This window comes from Cherax quadricarinatus, chromosome 45, assembly GCF_038502225.1.
Source record: "Cherax quadricarinatus isolate ZL_2023a chromosome 45, ASM3850222v1, whole genome shotgun sequence".
NCBI lineage: Eukaryota > Metazoa > Arthropoda > Malacostraca > Decapoda > Parastacidae > Cherax > Cherax quadricarinatus.
Genome location: NC_091336.1, coordinates 31,365,312 through 31,383,158, shown reverse-complemented (window position 1 = coordinate 31,383,158; position 17,847 = coordinate 31,365,312). Strand labels below are relative to the sequence as shown.

General features: G+C 43.9%; 1 protein-coding gene across 2 annotated transcripts in view; it reads left to right on the top strand.

Annotated features, from left to right (window-relative positions):
- The window catches only part of LOC128694925 (spliceosome-associated protein CWC27 homolog), a gene marked incomplete at its 3' end in the record, with an annotated part of 102,704 nt that overhangs the window by 5,804 nt on the left and 79,053 nt on the right, over nt 1-17,847 (top strand).

Sequence of the window (17,847 nt, the reverse complement as noted above, 5' to 3'; positions counted from 1 at the left end):
ATACTGAGAACCCCAGCACCTTACTGAGAACCCCAGCACCTTACTGAGAACCCCAGCACCTTACTGAGAACCCCAGCATCTTACCGAGAACCCCAGCACCTTACTGAGAACCCCAGCACCTTACTGAGAACCCCAGCATCTTACTGAGAACCCCAGCACCTTACTGAGAACCCCAGCACCTTACTGAGAACCCCAGCAATTTACTGAGAACCCCAGTATCTTACTGAGAACCCCAGCACCTTACTGAGAACCCCAGCACCTTACTGAGAACCCCAGCACCTTACTGATAACCCGAGCACCTTTCTGAGAACCCGAGCACCTTACTGAGAACCCCAGCGCCTTACTGAGAACCCCAGCGCCTTACTGAGAACCCCAGCACCTAACTGAGAACCGCAGCACCTTACTGAGAACCCCAGCATCTTTCTGAGAACCCCAGCATCTTTCTGAGAACCCCAGCATCTTTCTGAGAACCCCAGCACCTTACTGAGAACCCCAGCACCTTACTGAGAACCTCAGCACCTTACTGAGAACCCCAGCACCTTACTGAGAACCAAAGCACCTTACTGAGAACCCCAGCACCTTACTGAGAACCTCAGCACCTTACTGAGAACTCCAGCACCTTACTGAGAACCTGAGCACCTAACTGAGAACCCCAGCACCTTACTGAGAACCTCAGCACCTTACTGAGAACCCCAGCATCTTACTGAGAGCCCAGGCACCTTGCTGAGAACCGCAGCACCTTACTGAGAACCCCAGCACCTTACTGAGAACCCCAGCACCTTACTCAGAACCCTAGCACCTTACTGAAAACCCCAGCACCTTACTGAGAACCCCAGCACCTTAATGAGAACCCCAGCACCTTACTGAGAACCCCAGCACCTTACTGAGAACCCCAGCATCTTACTGAGAACCCCAGCACCTTACTGAGAACCCCAGCACCTTACTGAGAACCCCAGCACCGTACTGAGAACCCCAGCACCTTACTGAGAATCCCAGCACCTTACTGAGAACCCCAGCATCATACTGAGAACTCCAGCATCTTACTGAGAACCCCAGCATCTTACTGAGAAGCCCCACCTTACTGAGAACACATCTTACTGAGAACCCCAGCACCTTACTGAGAACCCCAGCACCTTACTACGAACCCCAGCATCATACTGAGAACCCCAGCACCTTACTGAGAACCCCAGCACCTTACTGAGAACCCCAGCACCTTACTGAGAACCCCAGCATCTTACTGAGAACCCCAGCACCTTACTGAGAACCCCAGCACCTTACTGAGAACCCCAGCACCTTACTGAGAACCCCAGCACCTTACTGAGAACCCCAGCATCTTACTGAGAACCCCAACACCTTACTGAGAACCCCATCACCTTACTGAGAACCCCAGCACCTTACTGAGAACCCCAGCACCTTACTGAGAACCCCAGCACCTTACTGAGAACCCCAGCACCTTACTGAGAACCCCAGCACCTTACTGATAACCCGAGCACCTTACTGAGAACCCGAGCACCTTACTGAGAACTCAAGCGCCTTACTGAGAACCCCAGCCCCTTACTGAGAACCCCAGCACCTTACTGAAAACCCCAGCACCTTGCTCAGAACCCCAGCATATTTCTGAGAACCCCAGCATCTTTCTGAGAACCCCAGCATCTTTCTGAGAACCCCAGCACCTTACTGAGAACCCCAGCACCTTACTGAGAACCCCAGCATCTTATTGAGAACCCCAGCATCTTACTGAGAACCCCAGCACCTTACTGAGAACCCCAGCACCTTACTGAGAACCCCAGCACCTTACTGAGAACCCTAGCATTTTCCTGAGAACTTCAGCACCTTACTGAGAACCCCAGCACCTTACTGAGAACCCCAGCACCTTACTGAGAACCCCAGCATCTTACTGAGAACCCCAGCACCTTACTGAGAACCCCAGCACCTTACTGAGAACCCCAGCACGTTACTGAGAACCCCAGCACCTTACTGAGAACCCCAGCAGCTTACTGAGAACCCCAGCACCTTACTGAGAACCCCAGAACCTTACTGAGAACCCCAGCTCCTTACTGAGAACCCCAGCACCTTACTGAGATCCCCAGCACCTTACTGAGAACCCCAGCACCTTATGGAGAACCCCAGCACCTTACTGAGAACCCCAGCACCTTGCTGAGAACTCCAGCACCTTACTGAGAACCACAGCACCTTACTGAGAACCCCAGCATCTTATTGAGAACCCCAGCATCTTATTGAGAACCCCAGCATCTTACTGATAACCACAGCACCTTACTGAGAACCCCAGCACCTTACTGAGAACCCCAGCACCTTACTGAGAACCTCAGAACCTTAATGAGAACCCCAGCACCTTACTGAGAACCCCAGCACCTTACTGAGAACCCCAGCATCGTACTGAGAACCCCAGCATCTTACTGAGAACCCCAACACCTTATTGAAATCCCCAGCATCTTATTGAGAACCCCAGCACCTTACTGATTACCCCAGCACCTTATTGAGAACCCCAGCACCTTAAGGAGAACCCCAGCATCTTACTGAGAACCCGAGCACCTTACTGAGAACCCGAGCACCTTACTGAGAACCCCAGCACCTTACTGAGAACCCCAGCACCTTACTGAGAACCCCAGCACCTTACTGAGAACCCCAGCACCTTACTGAGAACCCCAGCTCATTACTGAGAACCCCAACACCTTACTGAGAACCCCAGCACCTTACTGAGAATCCCAGCACATTACTGAGAAGCCCAGCATCGTACTGAGAGCCCCAGCATCTTACTTAGAACCCCAGCATCTTACTGATAACCCCAGCATCGTACTGAGAATTCCAGCATCTTACTGAGAACCCCAGCATCTTACTGACAACCCCTGCACGTTACTGAGAACCCCAACACCTTTCTGAGAACCCCAGCACCTTACTGAGAACCCCAGCACCTTACTGAGAACCCCAGCATCGTACTGAGAACCCCAGGATCTTACTGAGAACCCCAGCATCTTACTGAGAACCCCAGCATCGTACTGAGAACCCCGGCATCTTACTGAGAACCCCAGCACCTTACTGAGAACCCCAGCATCGTACTGAGAACCCCAGCATCGTACTGAGAACCCCAGCATCGTACTGAGAACCCCAGCATCTTACTGAGAATGCCAGCACCTTACTGAGAACCCCAGCATCTTACTGAGAATTCCAGCATCTGAGAACCCCAGCATCTTACTTAGAACCCCAGCACCTTACTGAGAACCACAGTATCTCACTAAGAACCCCAGCATCTTACTGAGAACCCCAGCACTTTACTGAGAACCCCAACATGTTACTGAGAACCCCAGTATCTTACTGAGAACCCCAGCTCTTTACTGAGAACCCCAGCACTTTACTGAGAAACCCAGCATCGTACTGAGAATTCCAGCATCGTACTGAGAACCCCAGCATCTTACTGAGAACCCCAGTATCTTACTGAGAACCCCAGCACTTTACTGAGAATCTCAGCATCGTACTGAGAACCCCAGCATCTTACTGAGAACCCCAGTATCTTACTGAGAACCCCAGCACCTTACTGAGAACCCCAGCATCTTACTGAGAACCCCAGCATCTTATTGAGAACTCCAGCACCTTACTGAGAACCCCATCACCTTAGTGAGAACCCCTGCACCTTACTGAGAACCCAAGCATCTTATTCAGAACCCCAGCACCTTACTGAGAACCTCATCATCTTACTGAGAACCCCAGCATCTTACTGATAACCCCAGCAGTTTACTGAGAACCCCAACATCTGAGAACCCCAGCACCTTACTGAGAACCCCAGCACCTTACTGAGATCCCCAGCACCTTACTGAAGACCCCACCACCTTACTGAGAACTCCAGCATTTCACTGAGAACCCCAGCATCGTGCTGAGAACCCCAGCATCTTACTGAGAACCCCAGCATCTCACTGAGAACCCCAGCATTGTACTGAGAACCCCAGCATCTTACTGAGAACCCCAGCATCTCACTGAGAACCCCAGCATCGTACTGAAAACCCCAGCATCTTACTGATAACCCCAGCATCGTACTGAGAACCCCAGCACCTTACTGAGAACCCCAGCATCTTACTGAGAACCCCAGCATCTTATTGAGAACCCCAGCAGCTTACTGAGAACCCCAGCATCGTACTGAGAACCCCAGCATCTTACTGAGAACCCCAGCACCTTACTGAGAACCCCAGCATCTTACTGAGAACCCCAGCATCTTATTGAGAACCCCAGCAGCTTACTGAGAACCCCAGCATCGTACTGAGAACCCCAGCATCTTACTGAGAACCCCAGAATCTTACTGAGAACCCCAGCATCTCACTGAGAACCCCAGCATCTTACCGACAACTCCAGAATCTTGCTGAGAACCCCAGCATCTCACTGAGAACCCCAGCATCTTTGTTAGAACCCCAGCATCGTACTGAGAACCCCAGCATCTTACTGAGAACCCCAGCATCTTACTGAGAACCCCAGCATCTTACTGAGATCCCCAGCATCTTACTGAGAACCCCAGCATCTTACTGAGAACCCCAGCATCTTACTGAGAAGCCCAGCGTCTTACTGAGAACAGAAGCATCTTACTGTGAACCCCAGCATCTTTCTGAGAACCCCAGCATCTTATTGAGAACCCCTGCATCTTACTGAGAACCCCAGCACCTTACTGAGAACCCCAGCATCTTACTGAGAACAGAAGCATCTTTCTGAGAACAGAAGCATCTTACTGAGAAAAGGATCTTACTGAGAACCCCAGCATCTTACTGAGAACCCCAGCATCGTACTGAGAATCCCAGCATCTTACCGAGAACCCCAGCATTGTACTGAGAACCCCAGCATCTTTCTGAGAACCCCATCATCTTACTGATAATTCCAGCATCTTACTAAGAACCCCAGCATCTTACTGAGAACCCCAGCATTGTACTGAGAACCCCAGGATCTTTCTGAGAACCTCGGCATCTTACTGAGAACAGAAGCATGTTACTGAGAACCCCAGTATCTTACTGAGAACCCCAGCATCTTACTGGGAACCCCAGCACCTTACTGAGAACCCCAGCATCTTTCTGAGAACCTCGGCATCTTACTGAGAACAGAAGCATCTTACTGAGAACCCCAGCATCTTACTGGGAACCCTAGCACCTTACTGAGAACCCCAGCATCTTACTGAGAACCCCAGCACCTTACCCAAAAGGGTTCTTTCAGGTGTACAATAGTAAGTTTATTGACAAGATTGGCCCACTTAAGAGTAACTCTGGTGAGATCACTAACAGTGATAAGGATATGTGTGAAATTCTAAATACCTGCTTCCTCTCGGTTTTCACCCAGGAAAATACTAGCGATGTTCCTGAAATAATAGATTATGTAGAACAGGATGATAATAAACTATGCACGATTGCAGTAACTAGTGACATGGTTCTCAGATGAATAGAGAAACTAAAATCTAACAAATCCCAGGCCCTGATGAACTGTTTGCAAGGGTGTTAAAGGAATGTATAGAGGAACTTAGCATACCTTTGGCTATTCTTTTTAACATATCACTACAAACTGGCATAGTGCCTGATAAGTGGAAAATGGCAAATGTAATACCTATTTATAAGGCAGGTACAGGTCCTTGGCTTCGAACTATAGACCAATAAGCCTTACCACCATAGTGGGAAAATTTATGGAATCAATAATTGCCAAAGCAATTCGTAGCCATCTTGATAGACACAGATTGATTAATGAATCTCAACATGGTTTTACAAAGGGGCGTTCCTGTCTTACGAATTTACTAACATTTTTCACTAAGGTGTTTGAGGAGGTTGATAATGGTAATGATTATGATATTGTGTATGTGGACTTCAGTAAGGCTTTTGAGAGAATTGCACATCAGAGACTTTTGAGGAAACTTAAGGCACACGTAATAGAAGGAGAAATTTTTTCCTGGGCAGAGGCATGGCTGACAAATAGTCAGCAGAGAGTTTCCATAAATGTGAAGAAACCAGAATGGGGGCACGTCACAAGCGGTGTTCCTCAGGGGTCAGTGTTGGGCCCGTTGTTGTTCACAATTTACATAAACGACATAGATGAGGGAATAAATAGCGACATAAGCAAATTTGCTGATGACACCAAAATAAGCTGTCCAATTCATTCTAATGAGGACACTAGAGCACTCCAGGATGATTTGAATAGACTGATGCAGTGGTCGGAGAAGTGGCAGATGCAGTTTAATATAGACAAATGCAAAGTTCTAAATGTTGGACAGGAAAATAACCATGTGACATATAAACTAAACAATGTAGATCTTAATACTACTGATTGCAAAAAGGATTTAGGAGTTCTGGTAGTAATCTAAAACCAAGACAACAGTGCATTAGTGCTCGCATTAAAGCTAACAGAATTCTTGGCTTCATATCTAGAAGTATAAATAATAGAAGTCTTCAGGTTATTCTTCAACTCTATATATCCTTGGTTAGGCCTCATTTAGATTATGGATATAAATGCTCTGGAAAACATACAGAGGAGGATGACAAAGATGATCCCATGTATCAGAAATCTTCCCTATGAGGATACCTGGAGTTTACCTGGAGAGAGTTCCAGGGGTCAAGGCCCGGTGGCCCGGTCTGTGACCAGGCCTCCTGGTGGATCAGAGCCTGATCAACCAGACTATTGCTGCTGGCTGCACACAAACCAACGTACGAGCCACAGCCCGGCTGGTCAGGAACCAACTTTCGGTGCTTGTCCAGTGCCAGCTTGAAGACTGCCAGGGGTCTGTTGGTAATCCCCCTTATGTATGCTGGGAAGCAGTTGAACAGTCTTGGGCCCCTGACACTTACTGTATTGTCTCTTAACGTGCTAGTGACACCGCTGCTTTTCATTGGGGGGATGTTGCATCGTCTGCCAAGTCTTTTGCTTTCGTTGTGAGTGATTTTCGTTTGCAAGTTCGGTACTAGTCCCTCTAGGATTTTCCAGGTGTGTATAATTATGTGTATCTCCCGCCTGCGTTCCAGGGAATACAGGTTCAGGAACTTCAAGCGCTCCCAGTAATTGAGGTGTTTTATCTCTGTTATGCGTGCTGTGAAGGTTCTCTGTACATTTTCTAGGTCAGCAATTTCACCTGCCTTGAAAGGTGCTGTTAGTGTGCAGCAATATTCCAGCCTAGATAGAACAAGTGACCTGAAGAGTGTCATCATTGGCTTGGCATCCCTAGTTTTGAAGGTTCTCATTATCCATCCTGTCATTTTTCTAGCAGCTGCGATTGATACAATGTTATGGTCCTTGAAGGTGAGATCCTCTGACATGATCACTCTTTGACGTTGGTTTTTCGCTCTACAGTGGACCCCCGCATAACGATTACCTCCGAATGCGACCAATTATGTAAGTGTATTTATGTAAGTGCGTTTGTACGTGTATGTTTGGGGGTCTGAAATGGACTAATCTACTTCACAATATTTCTTATGGGAACAAATTCGGTTAGTACTGGCACCTGAACATACTTCTAGAGTGAAAAAATATCGTTAACCGGGGGTCCACTGTATTTTGTGGCTGGAATTTGTTTTGTACTCTGATGAAGTTTTAATTTCCTCCTGTTTACCATATCTGAGTAATTGAAATTTTTCATCATTGAACTTCATATTGTTTTCTGCAGCCCACTGAAAGATTTGGTTGATGTCCGCCTGGAGCCTTGCAGTGTCTGCAATGGAAGACACTGTCATGCAGATTCGGGTGTCATCTGCAAAGGAAGACATGGTGCTGTGGCTGACATTGTTGTCTATGTCAGATATGAGGATAAGAAACATGATGGGAGCAAGTACTGTGCCTTGTGGAACAGAGCTTTTCACCGTAGCTGCCTTGGACTTTACTCTGTTGACTTCTATAGACTGAGGGCCCTGAATCTACACTCTCTCAAAAGGCGTATAATTATGGGGGATATGATCAAGGTGTATAAATGGAAAACGGGAATAAATAAAGGGGATGTAAATAGCGTGCTGAAAATTTCCTGCCAAGACAAGACTCGCAGCAATGGTTTCAAGTTGGAAAAATTCAGATTCAGGAAGGATATAGGAAAGCACTTTTTATTTATTTATTTATTTATTTATTAATTTGAACATGATACAGAGAAGTACAAAGAATACAATTTTTAAAGTGCAACATGCCAAAATCCCTTGTATGCAGAGCATTATGTGCAGGCTTAAAAATTAACTTAAGATTAACTAAGCAATGATGTATTCAGTGGTACAAAAATTATTGTAAAACAGATAACAATTTAGTACAAATGAGTATTACAAAGACAGGTCATATGGTCATTTACTGTGTTGCTGTGTATTCAGTAGAATGGAGTATTCTGTTAGGTAATGAAGTTAAATAGTAACAAAGTTTGGTTGGGTCACAGGTTGACATTTATGAGATACATATATGAGATACAATTTATGAGATACAATTATTCAGTATTTATTTAGTTGTGGGTGAGTAAGTGATTTTTGAGAAGAGACTTGAATTTATAAACAGACAGTGTTTCTTTTATATTCACAGGTAATGAATTCCAGATTTTAGGGCCTTTTATGTGCATTGAGTTTTTGCATAGCGTGCGATGGACACGAGAAACATCAAAGAGTGATCTGTGCCTTGTGTTATGGTTATGTGTTCTGTTGAGGTTGGTAAGGAGATGTTTGAGGGGAGGGTTTATGTCAGAGTTAAGTGTTCTATGTATGTAGTAGGTGCAGTAATAAGTATGGATGTTTTGTATTGTGAGTAGGTTTAGAGTTTTGAATATTGGTGGAGTGTGCTGTCTGTAGTGGGAATTTGTATCATTCTGACTGCAGCCTTTTGTTGGGTGATTAGTGGTCTGAGATAGTTTATTGTTGTTGAGCCTCATGCACAAATTCCATAGGTGAGATAGGGGTAAATAAGTGAGTGATATAGGGCCAGGAGGGCTGACTGTGGAACATAGTACCATATCTTCGATAGTATGCCTACGGTCTTGGAAATTTTTTGGGAAATTTGTTGTATATGTGTTTGAAATTTGAGTCTATTATCAAGGTGGATTCCTAGGAATTTTCCCTCTGTGAGATTTGTGATAGGTGATCCATTTATCATTATGTTAAGAGACACATCTGCAGCTCTGTTACCAAACTGAATGTAGTAGGTTTTGTCAGTGTTTAGAGTAAGTTTGTTGGTCCTCATCCAGGTTGATATTTTCTGTAATTCGGTATTTACAGTATTGGCTTGCATGACTGGGCTCGGGTGAGAGTAGACGTATGTAGTGTCATCTGCAAATAGTGTGGGTTTGAGTAGTTGTGATGCATTTGGTAGGTCATTTATGTATATGAGAAAGAGAAGAGGGCCTAGGACACTTCCCTGTGGGACACCAACTGTAATTGGCTGTGCGGAAGAGTTTGCCCCATTTGTGTACACATATTGGCTTCTGTTGCTGAGGTATGACTTTAGGTAGTTGAGGGAGTGCCCTCTTATACCATAGTGCGACAATTTTATGTGGAGCAAGTCGTGGTCAACTGTATCGAAAGCTTTACGTAAATCAGTGAAGATCCCCAGTGGGACTTCTTTTTTCTCTATTGCTGTATAAATATGTTCTAGCATGTGGATAATAGCATCATTAGTATTTTTATTAGGCCTGAACCCAAATTGACAGGGGTTGAGTATGTTGTGGGAGATGAGGTAGGAATAGATACGCTTATGGATTAATTTTTCAAAGATTTTAGAGAGAGGGTGTAAGTTAGATATTGGCCTATAGTTATTCAAGTCTGTGTGGTCTCCTCATTTATGGATCAGGGTGACCCTTGCTATTTTGAGAACTGTAGGAAAGGTAGAGGATTCAATGGATTTATTAAAGAGTGTTGCAATGATTGGTGATAGCACCTGTGACACTTTTTTGTATATAATGGGTGGTAAGGTATTTAAATCTCCTGTCTTGTTTTTTAGTTTGTTGATAATAAGGGGGACTTCAGTTGGGTTAGTCGGAGCTAGGAACAGTGTGTTCGGGTAGCTGCCAGTGAGGTAGTCATTGGGTGGGGTATCTGAGCTTGGGATTTTATTGGCAAGGTTTTTTCCTATAGTGGAGAAGAAATCATTGAGTCTGTTTGCTGTTTCAGTAGGTGGGAATTGGGGTTCATCTGGTTTTGTTAATTCAATTTCGCTATTTCGTGTTATCTTTTTTGTTCCTAGTATTTCTGATAGGGTTTTCCAGGTCTTTTTTTTATATCACATCGTAAGTTGGATAATCTGTTCTCATAATACAAGTTTTTAGCCCTTCTTATTAGGCTGGTTAGGATTGACGAGTAACGTTTTGTTTGGTCTCTGGTTATGTGGCTCATTCTGTACTGTTTTTCGTATAGGTGCTTTGTATTTATGGATTTGAGGATACTGGGTGTTAGCCAGGGACTGTTCAGTCTCTTTGCAATCATCTGAACTTCAGCACCCATATCCAACACATAACCAAAAAAGTATCCAAAACGGTTGGGATCCTCTCCAAGATACGATACTACGTGCCGCAAACTGCCCTTCTCACACTATACCATTCACTTATATCCATACCTCACCTATGCTATCTGTGCTTGGGGTTCAACTGCAGCAACACACCTAAAGCCAATAATAACCCAACAAAAAGCCGCAGTAAGAATAATCACTAAATCCCATCCCTGGCAACACACCCCCCACTCTTCATAGATCTAAACTTACTCCCTGTTCAGTACATCCACACTTACTACTGTGCAATCTACATCTACAGGACCTTAAATTCCAATATTAACCTTGACCTAAAACACTTTCTTGATAGTTGTGACAGAACCCACAGGCACAACACCAGACACAAACATCTCTGACATTCCCCGTGTCCGACTAAACCTTTACAAAAATTCAATGTATGTCAAAGGCCCTAAAATCTGGAACACCCTATCTGAAAATTCCAAAACTGCAGACACATTCATCACCTTCAAAACTACCATCAGAAAACATCTTATCTCCCTGATACACCCTGTCAACTAATAATACGAATACCACCTGGTGGTTCACACTTACACTCACTCACCCATTTGACCATAAACAGAAATATCAATCTCAATCTCAAAATAATGAATCTTAACTAGTCATCAGTTGGCCTGTGATACTCCAATACTGAAACTATGTATAGTGCCAAAACAAAAGCATTCACATTGCTAAACTCACAACTAGTATTTAGCCACTTAGCCATAATACCAACTTACCTCATAATTTTGTAACATTTTAAACCTAAGATTTAATTTAAGTCTGCCCGAAATGCCTAGCCATGCTAGGCATTCTAGTGGTACACTCTGTAATTATTATTTTACTACATGTAAACCACACAATAACCAAATTCTGTAAACTCAGCATTGTAATACTTATAGAGAATAAACTTTGAATTTGAATTTGAATTTGAATCTGTTTAGTTTTTTAGGCCAGTGCTTGTTATAGAGGTATTGGGTCTTTTTTAGAAAATTATTAATACATTTGTCAATATCTGTATAGATTTCTAGCTCAGTGTGCCAGTCAATGTTTGTCACTGCTGCTGTGAAGTTATTGATAGCTGACTCATTGTGAAGTCTGAAAGTGACTTTAGTAGTGTCTAGGGGTAATTTGCCAAGGTTTGTTATGAGGAAGGTAGGGTAATGGTCTGTGGTATTATCTGTGATTATGCCTGATCTTAAGGGGGATATGGTGTTGGTCCAAATGTGGTCTGGTAAGGAAACACTAGTCTCTGTAACTCTTGTAGGTTTTGTTACTGTTGGTAGCAACATGCAGTTACTCATAGTGTTTGTGAATTCAGTAACATGTGGGTCTTGATCTTGTAGGAGATTTATGTTGAAGTCAACTGAGAGTAGTAAGTGATCTTTGTTCATGCGTGCATCAGTTATCATACTTCCTAGGTTTTCACTAAAGCGGGTAATGTTTGACTGTGGTACTCTGTAGATTTTTATCATTGTGAGAGGTTTTTGTAGGTATTTGGATTTGAGTTTAGCTATTATATATTCCCCATGTTCATCCCTTGTGCAAGTATTAGTGATACATTCTAGTTGGTCTGAGTAGTATATAGCTGTGCCACCCCCTACAGTTGTGTATGGCTGTGTAACCAGGAATGGCCTAGACATCTGTAGTATCAATCTTTAGCCAGGTTTTGGTGAGAGTAATGATGGACATACTGGCATGCAGGGAATTTAGTAATGCTATGAGGTCATCGTAATGTTTACTTAACCCTTTCAGGGTCCGTCCCATAGATCTACGGCTTTACGTTCACGGTCCAAACCGTAGATCTACGCCATGAGCTCAGCTCACTCTGATAAACTGTGTGGTACATTTGGGCCTAGATATGAGAGAATACATCTATGTGGTATGTGTGCACCACATAAAACAAATCCTGCAGCACACTGTGTATAATGAGAGAGAAAAAACTGAGACCATGATTTTCGATTAAAACAGCAACTTTGCAGTATTTTTTCATGTTTTTTATAGTTGTATTTGCGATTTCTTGGTCTCATTTGATAGAATGGAAGACATATTACAGAAATAGAGATGATTTTGATTGGTTTTAGCAGAGGAAATGGCTTGAAACTGAGCTCAAAGCAGCGGAAATGTTAAATTTTTGCAGATGTTCAAGAGTAAACAAACGACCTCACACGTCTAATACACGTCAGCTGGTGGGTCTAATATACATTCACAAATGTGGTGATGATATTTATACAATTATTACAATATTGCATAACAGTAAATCTTCTATTTTTTGGTGTGAATAAAAATTCATTATGTGAATAAAAAATCAAAATGGAATTTATTTGTAAAGCCTCAAAACATAACTAATGAACAGAGGAAATGTTAGTTTAGTGCCAGGAATGCCTACATTGTTCATTCTGGACCCTATTTTGAAATTGGAATATTTTGAACTTTATGTTAAATTGGCCAAATTACCAATTTCCGATCACTTTATTTTGTAGTTGAAACAGTTGACTTGGCGATTTCTTGTGCTCACTCGATAGAATAGAAGTAATACTAGTGAAATAGCTAAGAATTTGGTCGACTGGAATAATGTAATTGGCCTAAAATGGGAGTCAAAGTCGGCAAAATCGCCGATTCATAAATATCGCTGACACATCAAAATTCACGAGAGCATAATTTCGTCAAATTTCCATCAAATTTCGTACTTTTTGTTTTATTACCTTCAGAAAAAGATTCTCTACCATTTCATAAGAAAAATAACACATTTTTTTTTTTTAAATTCTTGGACACTGGGGCACCACTACAGATTTTGGCCTTGGACCCTGAAGGGGTTAAAAATCTGATATTGTAGTTAAAGACAGTTATGTTGTTGTGGGCTCTGAGAAGTGCCTTTGATTGTTGATTGTTTTGCTGTGTAGTAATTACAGCTACTGTTTGATTCATTTAAGTCATTAGATAAGAGGTTGGTATCAGGATCAATGCTTGTTATCATAAGATTTATAGTGAATCTATAGTTAGAATTAAGTATAAGACAAAGTAAATATTCTAAAGCTGAAAAATAGCACCTGAATTATTTTAACAAATGTAAAAAATATGAGCTAAGGTAGTTCTTTAAAGCTAAAATAAATGAGGCAATATAAAAGGGACTAAAATAATTTGTGGTGAACAAAAAAGTGGTAATCAAATAAATGAATATAATGGCAAAATAATGAGCTTATTACACTTTAGCACCTGAGAATAGCACCTTGATTATTTTAACAATTGTGAATATATGAACTAAGGTTGTTATATAAAGCTAAAATAAAGAAGAAAAAATATAAGGGACTAAATTAAGTAATGGTAAACAAAGTTAAAATGACAGATAGTCTCTATGATATAATATTGATTTGGGAGTAAGATCTGATTTGTTATATATAATAAATTGAGCAATATATTGTACTATAAAAAGTAAAAAAAAAAATAATATGAGGTAGTTGGTACTAGTTAGCAAAAGATAGTTAAGGAAGGGCCTTGAACAATGATATAATTGAAATATACACTAATTGCACACACAATGTAGTCACTAAGAAATGAAAATAATCTTTAAGTAGGACTTATAATATAAACTTATAATACAAACTTATAATATAAAAATACAAATTAAAATTGTACTTGCAATTGCACTAGGGTCTGATATAGGTTGTTAACAAGATCAGGAGTATAACTAGATTTAAATTGACAAAATAAAATTCACAAATTAAAGTACCAAAAGAACACTGGTTTGGTAATAGAGTCGTGGATGAGTGGAACAAACTCCTGAGTACAGTTATTGAGGCTAAAACGTTGTGTAGTTTTAAAAATAGGTTAGATAAATACAGTGGACTCCTGGTTAACGATATTTTTTCATTCCAGAAGTATGTTCAGGTGCCAGTACTGACCGAATTTTTTCCCATAAGGAATACTGTGAAGTAGATTAGTCAATTTCAGACCCCCAAACATACACGTACAAACGCACTTACATAAATACACTTACATAATTGGTCGCATTGGGAGGTGATCGTAAAGCGGGGGTCCACTGTACATGAGTGGGTGTGGGTGGGTGTGAGTTGGACCTGACTAGCTTGTGCTTCTGGGTCTGGTGCTGTGCTCCATCCTTGAGTGAAGATGACCAGAATGGGCAGGTCTTTGAGCTAATCCGGGGGGGAGGGGGACATGGACCTGCTCCGCATTGGTCAGTAGGCCTGTTGCAGTGTTTCTTCTTTCTTATGTTCTTACTGAGAACCCCAGCGTCTTACTGATAACACTAGTATCTTACTGAGAACCCCAGCATCTTACTGAGAACCCCAGCATAATACTGAGAACCCCAGCATCTTACTGAGAACCCCAGCATCATACTGAGAACCCTAGCATCTTACTGAGAACCCCAGCATCTTACTGAGAACCCCAGCATTTTACTGAGAACTCTGGCACCTTACTTAGAACCCCAGCGTCTTACTGAGAACACCAGCATGTTACTGAGAACCCCAGCACTTTTCTGAGAACCCCAGTATCTTACTGAGAACCCCAGCATTTTACTGAGAACTCTGGCACCTTACTTAGAACCCCAGCATCTTACTGAGAACCCCAGCATCTTACTAAGAACCCCAGCATTTTACTGAGAACTCTGGCACCTTACTTAGAACACCAGCATCTTACTGAGAACCCCAGCATCTTACTGAGAACCCCAGCATCTTACTGAGAACTCCAGCATCGTACTGAGAACCCCAGCATCTTACTGAGAACCCCAGAACCTCACCTTACTGAGAACCCCAGCACTGACCTTACTGAGAACCTCAGCACCTCACTGAGAACCCCAGCACCTCACATTACTTAGAACCTCAACACCTGACCCTACTGAGAACCCCAGCACAGACCTTACTGAGAACCTCAGCATTTGACCTTACTGAGAACCCCAGCACTTCACCTTACTAAGAACCCCAGCACCTCACCTTACTGAGAACCCCAGCACTGACCTTACTGAGAACCCCAGCACCTCACCTTACTGAGAATCCCAGCACTGACCTTACTGAGAACCCCAGCACCTCACCTTATTGAGAACCCCAGCACCTCACCTTACTGAGAACCCCAGCACTGACCTTACTGAGAACCCCAGCACCTCACCTTACTGAGAACCCCAGCACCTCTCCTTTCTAAGAACCCCAGCACCTCACCTTACTGAGAACCCCAGCACTGACCTTACTGAGAACCCCTGGTCACAGACTGGGCCGTGGGGGCGTTGACCTCCGGAACTCTCTCCAGGTAAACTCCAGGTAAATATCACTGAGAACCCCAGCACTGACCTTACTGAGAACCCCAGCATCTTACTGAGAACCCCAGCACTGACCTTACCGAGAACCCCAGCACCTCACCTTACTGAGAATCCCAGCACTGACCTTACTGAGAACCCCTACACCTCACCTTACTGAGAACCCCAGCACTGACCTTACTGAGAACCCCAGCACCTCACCTTACTGAGAACCCCAGCACCTCACCTTACTGAGAATCCCAGCACTGACCTTACTGAGAACCCCAGCACCTCACCTTACTGAGAACCCCAGCACTGACCTTATTGAGAACCCCAGCACCTCACCTTACTGAGAAACCCAGCACTGACCTTACTGAGAACGCCAGCACCTCACCTTACTGAGAACCCCAGCACCTCATCATACTGAGAACCCCAGCACCTCACCTTACTGAGAACCCCAGCACTGACCTTACTGAGAACCCCAGCACCTCACCTTACTGAGAACCCCAGCACTGACCTTACTGAGAACCCCAGCACCTCACCTTATGGAGAACCCCAGCACCTCACCTTACTGAGAACCCCAGCACTGACCTTACTGAGAACCCCAGCACCTCCCTGAGAACCCCAGCACCTCACATTACTTAGAACCTCAACACCTGACCCTACTGAGAACCCCAGCACAGACCTTACTGGGAACCTCAGCACCTGACCTTACTGAGAACCCCAGCACTTCACCTTAAGTACCCCAGCACTGACCTTACTGAGAACCCCAGCATCTTACTGAGAACCCCAGCATCTTACTGAGAACCCCAGCACTGAACATTAAAATGGTATAAAATACCGACAGGTTGTTAGGTAAGACACATATGCAACAGTTAGGTATCTTTATTTCGAAACGTTTCACCTACACAGTAGGCTTCTTCAGTCGAGTACAGAAAAGTTGATAGAAGCAGAAGAGACTTGAAGACGATGTAATCAGTCCATCACCCTTGAAGTTTTGAGGTGGTCAGTCCCTCAGTCTGGAGAAGAGCATTGTTTCATAGTCTGTCAGACACTGCAACACAAGGGTATCTTTGTACAGACCTGCAATCAACTTCGACAACCTCTACTAGTGAGAACGGCTGGATTTGAGAGGGACCTGACCTCCCAACATCTGCGTTCTTACTTCTACTAGTGACCTACGTCTCACCTCCTGGCGCTATATAAGGCTCCATCCTGTCACTTCAACTCCATATTGTTTCAGACTATGAAACAATGCTCTTCTCCAGACTGAGGGACTGATCACCTCAAAACTTCAAGGGTGATGGACTGATTACATTGTCTTCAAGTCTCTTCTGCTTGTATCAACTTTTCTGTACTCGACTGAAGAAGCCTACTGTGTAGGCGAAACGTTTCGAAATAAAGATACCTAACTGTTGCATATGTGTCTTACCTAACAACCCCAGCACTGACCTTACTGAGAACCCCAGCACCTCACCTTACTGAGAATCCCAGCACTGACCTTACTGAGAACCCCAGCACCTCACCTTACTGAGAAACCCAGCACCTCATCTTACTGAGAACCACAGCACCTCACCTTACTGAGAATCCCAGCACTGACCTTACTGAGAACCCCAGCATCTTACTGAGAACCCCAGCACCTCACCTTACTGAGAACCCCAGCACTGACCTTACTGAGAACCCCCAGCACCTCACTGAGAACCCCAGCACCTCACATTACTTAGTACCTCAACACCTGACCCTACTGAGAACCCCAGCACAGGCCTTACTGAGAACCTCAGCACTTGACCTTACTGAGAACCCCAGCACTTCACCTTACTAAGAACCCCACCACTGACCTTACTTAGAACCCCAGCATCTTACTGAGAACCCCAGCACTGACCTTACTGAGAACCCCAGCACCTCACCTTACTGAGAAACCCAGCACCTCATCTTACTGAGAACCCCAGCACCTCACCTTACTGAGAACCCCAGCACTGACCTTACTGAGAACCCCAGCATCTTACTGAGAACCCCAGCACCTCACCTTATGGAGAACCCCAGCACCTCACCTTACTGAGAACCCCAGCACCTCACCTTACTGAGAACCCCAGCTCCTCACCTTACTGAGAACCCCAGCACTGACCTTGCTGAGAACC